At 37.9% G+C, this 14198-nt stretch overlaps 1 protein-coding gene across 3 annotated transcripts in view; it reads right to left on the bottom strand.

Moving 5' to 3' along the window:
* Positions 1–14198, bottom strand: part of LOC150083673 (serine/threonine-protein phosphatase 2B catalytic subunit 2-like) — a 341700-nt gene that overhangs the window by 273723 nt on the left and 53779 nt on the right. The window lies entirely within an intron of this gene.

A 14198-nucleotide genomic window follows, 5' to 3' on the forward strand; every position in this document is an offset into this window, starting at 1 on the left:
TTAAAAACATAACAGCAGGAAGCAATAGCAGGCAGTGACCACAATGTCATAAAATGGTTAGTATCCAACAAGATCTCTGTTGCCAAAGGAAGAGGTGAGGGCTTCAATTTCAAATAAGGGGGCTACAGTATATAGAGGTATTTCTTTGGCTCTATTAACTCGAGAGACAACTATATAGTGTTGGATACTAGTTCATTATGGAAAGTATTTAAAGGACTTAAAAAAACTGGAAAGTGTAGAGTTCGGGTTTATTAGCACAGTTTCTTCTTGCCACGAAGAAACCTTCACCAGGAAAGATCAATGCAAAGTACTCATTCAACTTATCAGCTGGGTCATCAATGACTTTTACAGACAGGTTACATAAGGGGCCAATTTGATTTGTTCATTTCTTCTTTGCATTTGCATAGGTGAAAAAAAAATTTGTCCCCCTTTCTGCTAGCAATGGAAACGTTCTACAGTGAAAAAATTCAGGTCTGTAATTCTCCTACCAAAAGAAAGATGCACAAGTGGATGACAAGAGAGATTAAAGGTTTCACTGAGAAAAAGAAAAACAGCATGGAATAGTTAGTTACAGACTACTGAAAGATACTAATTTATGTGAGTATTAAAAGAATATACAGAGCAAAACCAATGATGGAGTAAAAGAGGCAACAGCTGAATACAAGAAATCACTAACAGAGAGAGCTAAAAATGGAGATTGGTTCTTTTTTTAGACAAATACATAAAAGAGGAGAGTAAAAGAGACAGAAACCTTATTTTATTGAAGAGGGAAAGTCATTGAGAGGCCAACAGAAGTAGCAGATGAGTTGAATATGTACTTTGTACTATCTTTGGAGTTGAAATACCATTTGAAATATGGGGAAACAGTGACAGGTCTAAATTAAATGATATATCAATTTCAGAAAAGTCTAGCAATGGAGATCTGGTAGTAAGGTCTGAACTACTGAAACTGAGGAAAGGATCCATGAGTAGGTGTACATGTTGTTATAATAAAAAAAGTTGCGAGTGCATCATCCCACTAGGAATGTTAATGAGATCATTAGGGTTTGGAATGATCCTCTGGACTGCAGAAGTGCTGTCTCCCCAATCCACAAAAGATGCATGAAGGACTCAATGGGCAACTATAGACCACCAAGTTTAGCTTCAGTGGTAGGAAAGATGGAGTCTGTGGTAAAGGATATAATACAAAACCACTTCAATAAGAACGTTATGGGTTCATGACAGGTGTTACAAATGTTATGAAGGGAATGTCTTACCTGACCAATCCAGTTAATTATTATGACTAAGTCAAAAAAAGCTGGATGGAAGAAACAGTTATAACATTATTTACCATAACTTCAATAAAGCTGTTCATACAATTTCCCATGAAAGATTATTATATAAACTGAAGCAAATTAGAATTACTGTTCAACTTCTGTGTTAGATCAAGGGCTGGCTAAGAGATAGAAGACAGTGTATTCATAAATGGACATTCTGCAGGGTGGGCCAATATAGAAAGTGGAATCCCTCAAAGTCAGTATTGTGCCACTGCTGTTTTGCATCAAATTCACAAATTCAGGAGTTACTTAATAGCTGGGAAGGGGAAATTGGAGTTATTATTATTAGCTATATGGTGCAAGGAAGCCTGAGGCTTATGCTTCACCAGGCAAAAAAAAAATTTCTGAATGGAGAGAGAGAGAGAGAGAACAAGAGTCAGAAGTAGAAGAAAATCACCAAGAAAGAGAAGAATGATGATATCCAGCTCAGGACACTGGGTATGTCAAGCCCATACTCACCACACGTGAGCCTAAATGACTAACGAAACAAAAGACTTGGGAATTATGATTCAATTGGCCATGCAATTATTTGATATGAAAGCATTTCACTCTGTAGGATTTAGAATCCATTTATTATTAATACAGTATAACAATCATACATTTTGAAGATGTTTTCTCCTCCACTTCTCCAGTGATTTAATCCTAAAATGCATCATCACAAAAAACACAAAAGAACCAAACTGGCAAAATTTTGTCCTTTGGAAGGTTTGTGATGGTAATGTTTTCATTTCAATATAATTTGATCAAGATTAAACAATTAATATAACAATTAAGTAAATAAAACAGTAAACACATTGTGTTTTTGGAGCCTGTAATTCACAGCTGGAATTTGTAAAGAGAGTCAGCACCCTCTCTGTACTCGTTCTAGTAGCTCAACATCTTTCCTAAAATGAGGCCTCCAGACCCGTATGCAGTACTCAAGGTGTGGCTTGTCCATTGCCTTATCCAAAGGGATAATCACCTCCTTATCCCTGCTAGCAAAATTCCTATATATCACTGACAAGACCCCATGAGCTGTTCTGGTAGCCTGTCTGCACTGCTTTAAAAACTTCATATCTAACTGTACAATTACCCACACGGGTCTTTTTCATTCCCCACTACCCAGAGTGTAGTACCACACAGTTGGTATGTTACTCTAGGGTTACTGCTACCCATATATACAGTAATTTGCATTTGTCAATGTTAAACTTCACCTCTCAGCCCATCTGCTCAATTTTTCTAGATCCTTTTGCAGTAACATACTGTCATTACTGTCATTAACAATCCTGCCAACCTTGGTATCATCTTGAAACTTCGACATTAAGCTTCATATACCTTCATCAATAAATATACAAAACAACAATGGGCCCAACGCCGAACTCTGGGGGACACCACTAACAACATTAGTTCAAGAAGAGCAGTGTCTATTGATTACCACTCTCTGTCTTCTCCCACTCAACCATCCTTTTATCCATTGTAGCAACTTGGCCTTAATGCCATATTGCTCCAATTTTTGGCTGACAAAGTGCACAACCTACTTGAGAGGAGTCTGTAGGCAGTTTATTTTATGGTTTACCTTCTATTGATTCATTTTACTGAGATTTTATATTATTTTGATAAAGTTTTATCCAGGATTTACAAAATTTCATTTAATATCACTTGCTTGGCTGTCTCACTCACACAAAAAGCAGTGATATTTTATGTAGCCAAGCTACATCCCACAAATTTATCAACCTCAAGTCACCACAAATATTCCACAAATCTATATCATAGTCAATACTTCTTTAGAGGCATCTGAATATTTTCAAAATATGCAGATGCCTTCTCATGCATACTGTTTGTATGAATTCTTTCATACAAACAGTATGTATTGTCTAGGATAGATGGGCAAGCTTCCATTATACAAAATAAGATCAAAAAGTTTCAAGTATGGATTTTAATTTCAACAAAATCTATTTCCAGATTATGCATTGAATTTTTTGAAATAACGACCATAGCTATTTGAGAATTTTTTCCATCAGTTACGTAATCGCAGAATTGCTTATTCAATGTTTCTTTTCTTTTTTTTTTTTTTTGAAAGTTCTTAATTGCGTTTATTGTAGTTGCCATTAACTTCTGCTTCAGTGGAATAGTGTCATCCCTTTTAATGAGATCTTTAGTTAGGGAAAAAATATAAATCACATGGCACAAGGTCAGATGAACAAAAAGGATACTGTAAGGTAGTTTCTGAGTGTTTAATTAAAAAAGTATTCAAAAATTATTGCCATATGAAGAGCACAAGCATCATCATAAGAGTACTTTCCAATTTTTTCTTGCCCACAAATAGGTCTCTTCCTTCCAATTTTATCTCTGAAGTTCTTACTGATTTCCAAATACATGCCTCATTAGCAGTTTATGACCTCTTAGTATAAACTCTTAGTATAAATATAGGGGTGGTTGAGGGGGAGAAGACAGAGAGTGGTAATCAATGGACACTGCTCATCGTGGACTAATGTTATTAGTGGAGTCCCTCAGGGTTCAGTATTGGGGCCTTTATTGTTTTCTGTATTTATAAATGATATTGATGATGGTATATCAGGCTTAATGTCCAAGTTTGCAGACGATACGAAGGTTGGCAGGGTTGTCAAGGACACTACTGACACTATGCTGCTGCAACAGGATTTGGAAAGGTTGAGCAGATGGGCTTCGAGGTGGCAAATGAAGTTTAACATTGACAAATGTAAAGTACTACATATGGGAAACAGCAACCCCAGAGCAACGTATCAACTCTGTGGTACTACACTGACAGTGGTAGAGAATGAAAGGGACCTGGGGGTGGTGGTGCAGGCAGATATGAAGTTCTCTGAGCAGTGCAGACGAGCTGCAAGAGTAGCTCATGGTGTATTGTCAATGATATATAGGAATTTTTCTAGCAGGGATAAGGAGGTGATTATTCCCTTGTATAAGGCAATGGTCAGGCCACACCTAGAGTACTGTATACAGGCCTGGAGGCCTCATTTCAGGAAGGATGTGGAGCTGCTGGAACGAGTACAGAGAAGGGCAACTAGATTGGTGAATGGGACAAAGGGGTTCTCTTACGAAGAAAGGCTTAAGTTTTGCAAATTACAGTGTCTGGAAACTAGGCACCAGCGGGGTGATCTGATAGAGGTGTACAAAGCCTTGAATGGTTTGAGCATGCTCAATGCTGATGGGATTCTTCCTCTAGCTCAGAAAAATCACCTGAGAGTGCATATATTCAAATTGAGGAAAGACAGATGTAGGATAGATGTGCGGAAATTTGCCTTTAGCCAGCGGGTGGTTGGTGGGTGGAACAGACTTCCATCCCTTGTCGTGGAAGTTGATAGCCTAAATAAGTTTAAGGCTCAGCTGGACAGGTATTTCGAACGAACAGAGGGGTGAAGTGGAAGTGGTTATTTTTATTTATTTATGTTACTTTTTTTTTTTTTTTTTTTGGCTGATGCTGCATAAGCTTGCTTTCTTGCATCAAATGCCTCTACTAATGCTAATAACTTTGATATTATATATTTGGATCTTAGAAAGGCTTTTGATACTGTTGCACATGGAAGACTGCTGCACAAATTGGAGCAGTGTGGCATTGGAGGCAAATTGCTGCTATGGATAAGGGGATGGTTGAGTGGCAGAAGACAGAGTGGTAATCAATGGACACTGCTCAACGTGGACTAATGTTATTAGTGGAGTTCCTCAGGGTTCAGTGTTGGGTCCGTTGTTGTTTTCGGTGTTTATGAATGATATTGATGATTGGATATCAAGTTTAATGTCCAAGTTTGCAGATGATACAAAGGTTGGCAGAGTTGTTAAGGACACTACTGACGCTATGCTGCTGCAACAGGATCTGGAAAGGTTGAACAGATGGGCTGAGAGGTGGCTAATGAAGTTTAACATTGACAAATGTAAAGTACTACATATGGGAAACAGTAACCCCAGAGCAACGTATCAACTCTGCGGTACTACACTGACAGTGGTGGAGAATGAAAAGGACCTGGGGGTAATTGTGCAGGCAGATATGAAGTTCTCCGAGCAGTGCAGACGAGCTGCAAGAGTAGCTCACGGTGTCTTGTCAATGATATACAGGAATTTTTCTAGCAGGGATAAGGAGGTGATTATTCCCTTGTATAAGGCAATGGTTAGGCCACATCTTGAGTACTGTATACAGGTCTGGAGGCCTCATTTCAAGAAGGATGTAGAGCTGCTGGAACGGGTACAGAGAAGGGCAACAAGATTAGTGAATGGAACAAGGGGTTGCTCTTACGAAGAAAGGCTTAAGTTTTGCAAATTACAGAGTCTGGAGACTAGGCACCGGCGAGGTGATCTGATAGAGGTGTATAAGGCTTTGAATGGTTTGAGCATGCTCAATGCCAATGGGATTCTTCATCTTGCTCAGAATAATCACCTCAGAGGGCATAAATTCAAATTGAGGAAGGACGGATGTCGGATAGATGTGCGGAAATTTGCCTTTGGCCAGCGGGTGGTTGGTTGGTTGGTGGAACCGACTTCCATCACTTGTTGTTGAAGTTGATAGCCTAAACAAATTTAAAGCTCAACTGGATAGGTATTTCGAACGAACGGAGGGGTGAAATGGGAGTGGTGTGTGTGTTTTTTTTTTTTTTTTTTTTTTTTTTTGGCTGATGCTGAATAAGCTTGCTTTCTTGCATCATATGCCTCTACTAATGCTAATGCTAACTCAATGAATTATAACTTTACAGTAAACAAATAATTCTGGCATAACTTTGTCATTAGACCCATTAATGCAAATTATTTTCCTTCCCAGAGGACATGGAAGACTTCCATTCACAGGACTGATGCTTTTTCTACAGATTGTAAAGATAGCATAACACATTTTTTTTTTTTTTTTTTTTTTTTATGAAAACCCCAAACATGAGGTATTAGAACCTGTAGTACTCAGTATCGTGCTTGGCTCAGAGATTGGGAAGACGAAAGAAAATAGTTGTTGACGTTAGATTTGAATTTCTGTAGACTGTAATTTTCAGGAAATACATATGAAGGAGGGCTGTCCCAGAAAACGGCAGTTGAATGAATAAATGTTGAATATGTAAAGTTGGTTCTGTGAGTTTGAAGTTGGCGGCACATGTTCACTGTTTTGAAAGAGAGAGCGGGAATTATAGAAGCCAATTCAGAAGAACAGTGTCCAGGGAAGTATCTGTAGAAAAGGCATGCAGCAGAAACAGTACATCTATGAGACAGCGAGTGGGGAGACTCTGTTGGAGATGAGTCATTAATTAACCTAACTGCCCTCTTCTGAATGGGATCTAAAATCTTGAGAGAGGTTTTGGAGGCATGGCACCAGATCTGGGAACAATATTCCACGGTAGGGCAGATTTGCGATTTGTACAGAGTGAGCAGCTGTTTGGAAGAAAAATAAACGCCGAGAGCAAAAAAAAAAACAAGTTTTTTTAGATGCAGAGGAGGCAATATATGTAATGTGCTTGTGCCAAGAGAGATTAGAAGTCAGAGTAATCCCCAAAAGAGATATAAATTGAACTGTCACCAAATATAAACAAAAGAGCAGAAGAATCCTTTTTGCAAGATATAAGACAAGACTGAGTTTTAGAAGGATTGAAATCAACTAAGTTGTCTTTGCCCCACTGGAGAATTACCTGGAGATCGCATTTTAGGAATTGGTAGCAAGATATTCGAGAAGTTGAAGCTGATTGAGCAGGGCAAGGCTTCTCGGAATGGAAAGTGGAATGCAATATGCTATCATTGACAAAACCATGGATAGGATTTCCATTCAATGGAAAAAAGCCATTAATATACAAGAGAAAGAGAGTGGGGGAAAGAACTGAACCTTGGGGGACACCAGCATTAGTGGAGAAGTTACAGGACAGAGAGCCATCACCCTCAGTGACCGATCAGAGAGAAAACTAGATAACCAATTACAAAAAAACAGCTGGCAAACCATAAGATGGAAGCTTGTTTAGAATACGTTTATGCCAAACATGACTGAAAGCCTTTGAAGTGTCAAGAGAAACTGCTTGTGTTTCACAAAACTTTTCCATTGAATCTGTTCATAAATGGGTAACATAAGCCAGAATATCACCAGTGGATCGACATTGACAGAATCCATACTGGCGATCGTTGATCAGATGGAAGGTTTCTAAGTAGTTTAAGAGTTGGCTGTTAATTGATTTCTCCATTACTTTCAAAAGAGTAGAAGTAATTGCAATGAGATGATACTTGGATGGGAGGGATTTGTCACCCTTTTTAGGAACTGGCTGGATATGAGCAAATTTCCAAGCAGAAGGAAAAACACCTTTGGAGTAAGAAAGTGAAAAAAGGTGGTAAAGAACAGGACTAAGTTCAGAAGCACTGGTTTTGAGAACACATGGAGAAATACCATCAGGACCTGGAGCTTTCTTAGAATCAAGATTTGTCAAAATCCTTCTGACATCCTTTTGACGGAAGACCACAGGAGGCATTCAATGGAGCATGTTGGGAATGGTGGGAGGTGTTTTACCAAGATCATTAATATGAATTGGAAGAAAAATGGGATGCTAGCAGGTCAGCTTTATCCTTGGCTGAAGTGACAACAGAACCATCTGGTTTTGACAGAGGTGAGAGCAGAGATGGGCAAAAGTTGCAGCCAATAGCTTTGGCAAGAAACCAGAATGCTCAGCTACCATTAGGGCAAGAAGCAAGTTTTCTACTCTTAGCCTGTTAAAAATCTAGTTTGGAATGATTAACAACTGCTTTACAATTGTTGAGAGCTTTGGTGTAGGCAGAAAATGAAACTGAAGAATTGGAAACAAGCCAATTACGACATGCAACATTCTTCTCTTGAACAGCCATAGCACATTTATTGGAAAACCAAGGTTTAGATAAAGGGCGAGATTTTAAAGTGGAGTGTGGAACAAAAGATTCCATTCCTACAAGAATAATTTCACTGACACGATCTGAGCAAACGTTGACATCAGCAGAGTTTTGAAACAGTAATCTGGCTAAGGAAAAGAAATCTCACAGATCATCCCATTTTGCATTCTAGTAATAAAAAACAACATGAGGGAATAGCCAGAAAATAAAGGCTCCATTGGAGAAGAGACAATCAAGTTGTGATCTGAGGTACCTAAAGGACCACTCACTTCGACCGTGTACTTAGAAGGGTCATTTGTGAGAAAAAGATCAAGAGTGTTGGCTGTATGGTTAGGATTGTCCAGTACTCTGGTATTCTACCGGTATTCTGATAGGTAAATAAACAATCTGTGCAAGGTCATTAGTAATTGCAAAAGTCTCAGCATCTCGACCAGAGATGGGTCGGTGTGACTAGAAAATGGAAGCCAGCCAGAGTTGGGAACATTAAAATCACCAAGGAAAATTACCTCACTGTTAGGAAAGTTGGACTAGAGAAAGTAAAGTTGCAAAGAGAGGAAGTCAAAGAGCTCCAAGTGATTAGTGGAACTGGGAGAACAGTAGAGACAACAGATTTATTTGACAGAATGAGGTAGAGAGATTTTAAGCCAGAGTAGATCGAAAAGAGGAGATTCCAAATTACCAAGTTTCTGACAGTGAATATTGGAACGTACATATGCACAAGTACCATCTTTGAGGCGAAAGGAATCATACAGCGAATAATTTGGGCAACTGAGATGAGCAGTAGTTAAATCAACCGATAACTGAGATCCTGTCAGAAAAAGTACATGATGTTTGGAAGACTGGAAGTGGAAGTGGACATCGTTGAGATTAGAACTGAGACCACGTATATTTGTGAAATGAACTAGAAAGTGTTTGGCAGGTTTAGATCTTTTCACAGATAAGCTTACTCTGTTAGTTTGACAATTCATGGTGTATTCAATAGTAAGAAAAAGTGGGGGGGGGGGACATGCTGTATGAAGTATGTAAGTAATATATAATATGTAAGTCTGTAAGTAGGAAGTATGTATGTAAGGACATGCTGTATGTATTTTGCCTCCAATCATTACTATTTTTAGCAATTATGGATCAAGATCACAAAATTTCAACTACATCTTCCACACTGCAGTGTCTTATAAGACGATAACAGCTTATAAGACACTGTAGCGTGGAAGATGCACCCTAATTTTGGAACAGTAAATTTAAGAAAAATCTTTTGAAAAAAAATTATTATTAATACAATGGAAATTTAAAATTCAATAATAAAACCCAATAGCCAATAAAGAAAGGTACAGGATTATTACTCTTATTATTTTAGTATTATTCAACTTCAGATTCATTTCTGACTTGATCATCATTATCCTCAACATCATCATAATCTTCATTATTCTCTTCACTAGTATAACTGTCACTCTCATACAATAAATGATCTTCAGTGCCATCCATTGCATTACTTATACTACATTTTTAAAGGACTTGACCACAATTTCAGTCTTAACATCATGCCATGACTTCAGCACCCATTCACATACTTCTTGGTTTTGCTCATGCACAGTATTGCCACTTTCATCTTCTAAGATGCAGGCTGATTTTTTAAGATATTTATAAGGAAAAAAAGTGCGTCTTTATAAGCCGACAAATACGGTAATTATTTTTTGAAAGTTAAACTCCTATTTCCATTTGATCTTTTGTTAAAAATTTGGGAAGTTACATAATTTTTTTTCATGTTCAAAATACCAGATATGATGGTAGCAACCATCATATGACATTCCAACTTAATTTTTATTTGACAATTGGCCAAAATAATGCTTGCTGTGCAGAAGAAAAGTTCATCATTCATTGAGAGGCAAGGTCTCCCAATCTTGCACCATCCTCAATGATACTACATTCATTCTTGATGAGCTTGTACTGTTCAAATATTCCACCTCTTAGAAAGTTTTTTCATTCCATGATTCGAATCAATAAAATTTTATTGACCTTTGTTCAAAAAGTAACATTCTAAGCATAGTAAAAGTTGAAATGTTTGGACTTTGAGGAAAATCCAAATGTACAAGTTTAACAGAGACAGCAATCACTTACATGGTCCCTCAGCTCTGTCCACACCCATAAATGCAAACCCTGTAGCCATCCTCTCAACAAATGACCATGAAACGCAATGTATATGAGAAGCACAGCTTTTATCCTGACCTGCAGCCTTGCATAAAAAGTATGATAAGGCATCATGGGACTCCAAGAGAATTCTTTTAGACTGGAGAAAGGTGAACATATTGCCAATTCTATGAGTAAAGCAAGTAACTACACACACCAGTTCGACTGACTTAACTAAGGAAAAATCATGGGAATGATCAAGAATGCAATACAGAAGCATACAGACAGAAATGATACCTGAAGTAAACACAGCACAATTTTGTAAAGGGTAAATCTTGTTTAACTAAACTGGTTAGCTGTTTTCAGAGTCACTCATGAGCTGGATATAGGGAATAATTTCAGCATTGTTTATTTAGATTTTAGCAAAGCATTTGATTCAGTCCCACATGAGAAGTTACTGTATAAGGTGGAAAATGTTAGGGTCAAGGGTAAGTTCCTTAGATAGACTGTTGAGTGGCTATAGGACAGAAGGTAGAAGGCTGTCATTAATTGGTTATTCATGAGATTGATACATTGATAAATTATAAAGGTATTAATACCTTTATACATTGATAAAGGAATAAAACGCATGTTGTCATGATTGGGAGCATGTTTAATATGCTCAATGCCAAGACCCACTTTTTCAGGACACAATCTAGATGCAGGTTGCAAGCAAAATGCGAGAAAACTTTTATTTTTCATCTGAGAAACAGCAACCCCCCAAATATCTTAACAAACTTGCCATTGAATTAAGAAAGAGATGTGGGAGTTATGATACTGGAGACAACGTCTCCCTAAAGTGCAGAGAGGAGGTAAGGGGGGCAAGAGGCCCATGGTGTCCTATGAATGTTTTATAGAACATTTTTTTGTAGAAATATAGAATGAGGTAAAATTCCACTTTAAAAGCAAATTGCAAGACTGTATCATGATACATGGAATACTGTATCATAATTGGAGATTGCACCTAAAAAACACAAGTCCCTTGAATGGGTCCAAAAATGGGCAATGCACCTGTTAAGATGGGTAACAGGTACAGTGCCCCTGGTGAGACTGGATAAAGAGTGCCATGAGGATTCTTAATATGTCAGCTTAAGTGGTTGGTAACTAGATGCTTCAGAGAAGGATCTCATTGAAGTTTGTAAGTGTCTGAGTGTGTGTGTGTGAGAGAGAGAGAAAGAGAGTAAAATGAATGAAAGTGAAGGCCAATGTTGAGTCAGTTTAGTGTGACATACACACAGGGAAAATGAGGGTAGAAGTGTATTAAAGTCCTAAAAACTGTGGTGCATATAACAAACAATAAAGAAATATATATAGAGAGAGAGAGAGAGCGGGCCTGTAAATCAGAATGTCTTATAATGGGGATTTTAACTTTTCCAAATACTTTTCAAGTGGAATTTGTGGTTGGTCACACACACTAGTAAGACTAGATTTACTGGATGACTATTTTTCACAGCAGCATGTTAGACAGGCAACAAGAAAAAAAAAGCAACACTCTTGATCTGACTATCAGCAATGATTCTTCATGCATTAAGAATCTACAGATAAAAGCACTGAGCAGTGTTCACAGCATACTATTGTAGGATTCAGCTTTTATAAGGGAGACCAGAATGATCTCAGACAGATTTTAAATTCTATGCAGTGGGACCAAGTGACGATGTTACCAACAGCAAATTCTAAATGGGAAGCATTCGGGGAAGTAATTTTAGAAGCTACTAGAATTTTCATACCAACCAAGAAATGCTGTTCAAGGTTTAGATCTAAATGGATGTCAGATGAACTAATGAAACTCATGGCAGACAGCAAAATGAATGGGAAAAAGTATAAGTTATCATATGATATAGAAGTCTATAGTAGACATAAATTAGTCTGCAATCAAGACACAAAGGAGGTTAGGAAAGCAAAGGCAGATTACAAGAAATCTTTGGCAAAGGATGCAAGAAAACAGCAAAGACTTCTACACTTAAGTAAACACTAGAAGGAAGGAGATGAACAATACTGGTCAACTTGATATCAATGGTTTAATCAATGACTGTCTTCAGGCTGCTGACAAACCGATTGGATATTTTCTATCTACATTCACACATGAAGAATTATTCAGGAAAGGGGAGGGCAGAAGTTCATCAAACTCTAATAGGAAAGTAAATGATTTTGTAATAACGGAGAGAAAAGTGGAAGAGAAATTGTTGAAGTTAAACATCAGAAAGGCACCTAAGGTGGATGGGATCTATCCAATTATATTAAGAGAGGCAGCAAAGGAAGTAAGCAAACTGTTAGTAATAATTATGAGAGCATCCTTGGATTCATGGAAGGTCCCTGTGGACTGGAGATATGTGAATGTATCACCAATTCACAAAGGAGAATCAAAAGGTGATATGAATAATTACACACCTGTTAGCTTAACTTCTGTTTTAGGAAAAATAAAGGAGTCACTGGTTAAAGAAGTAATGTAGGACCATCTTGACAGGAGGCAGTTACCCTGCACTGCATGGATTTGTTAAGGGGTGATCTTGTCTAACCAATTTGATTGGATACTGTGATATAGTAATAACAAAGGAAGCATATGCAAAAAATAATTTTGATATCATATACAGGTGATCCCCCCCCCCGCCAAGAGCAGCCTCCAGCATGCAGATTTGCACTTGCACGGTAGAATTCTGTGCGACGTAGATCATGCTGTACATGGCCCAAGATTTGCAATAGCATAGTGTATATGACTCAGCCATGCTACCTTATTACATAGTATGTAGTTTCTTTAGCATGATTGAATTTATAGTGTCATCGATTTCATTCTAAGCGACTTGTTTATCAGAAACAGCTGTTTTGTGGCACTTTCACAACAAGTCAAAATTTAGCCTCTCTACATTGTACCTACTTTTTTATTACAATATAGTTTTCGTTATATATCTTTCAACTCAAATTCTCAGAAGCAGTGTGCTTTAATACTTGAACGACCCCTTAGTTGGCTTGAGTCTTTGCTAGTGACAATGTCAGTGTGAGTTTCAGAAATGAGTGAAAAGTGGCTCTTTCTGTTTGGATTGAACACCAAAGGAATAGAAATGTGCCTCTCAGTTTGGTCGAGTGCAAGGCCCATGTATTTATCATTGCATAACGTCTCAAGAAACTGTTTGTTCCCCTCACTAATCTCACTCCCTTCTCTGTTCTCATTCCAGCAGCTCTATAACCTTATTAAAATGAGGCCTCCAGAACTGTATGCAGTACTCAAGGTGTGGCCTGTCCATTTCCTTATACAAAGGGATAATCATCTCCTTATCCCTGCTAGTAAAATTCCTATATATCATTGACAAGACCCCATGAGTTGTTCTGGCAGCCTGTCTGCACTTCTCTAAAAACTTCATATCTAACTGCACAATTACCCACAGGTATTTTTCATTCTCCACTACCCTGAGCATAGTATCACACAGTTGGTATGTTACTCTGGGGTTACTGCTACTCCACTCTATCATTTGTCAATGATAAAACTTCAGTTGCAGCAGCAAACTGTTATTACTGTCTTTAACAACCATACCAATCTTTGTATCCTCTGCAAACTCTGACATTAAGCCTGATATACCTTCATCAATATCACTGATAAATATAGAAAACAACAATGGGCCCAACACCAAATGCTGCGGGACTCCACTAATAATATTAGTCCACAAAGAGCAGTGTCCACTAATTATCACTCTCTGGCATCTCACATTCAACCATCCCTTTCTACATAGCAGCAACTTGCCCTTAATGTCATACTGCTTCAATTTGTACAGCAGTCTTCCATGTGCAACAGTATCAGAAACTTTACTGAAATTCAAGTATATGATATCAAAATTATTTTTTGCATCTAGTTCCTTTGTGACCACATCGTAGTATCCAATCAAATTGGTCAGACAAGAC

Source organism: Mastigoproctus giganteus, chromosome 7 (genome assembly GCF_048544385.1).
Source record: "Mastigoproctus giganteus isolate SK-2022 chromosome 7, ASM4854438v1, whole genome shotgun sequence".
Classification (NCBI taxonomy): domain Eukaryota; kingdom Metazoa; phylum Arthropoda; class Arachnida; order Uropygi; family Thelyphonidae; genus Mastigoproctus; species Mastigoproctus giganteus.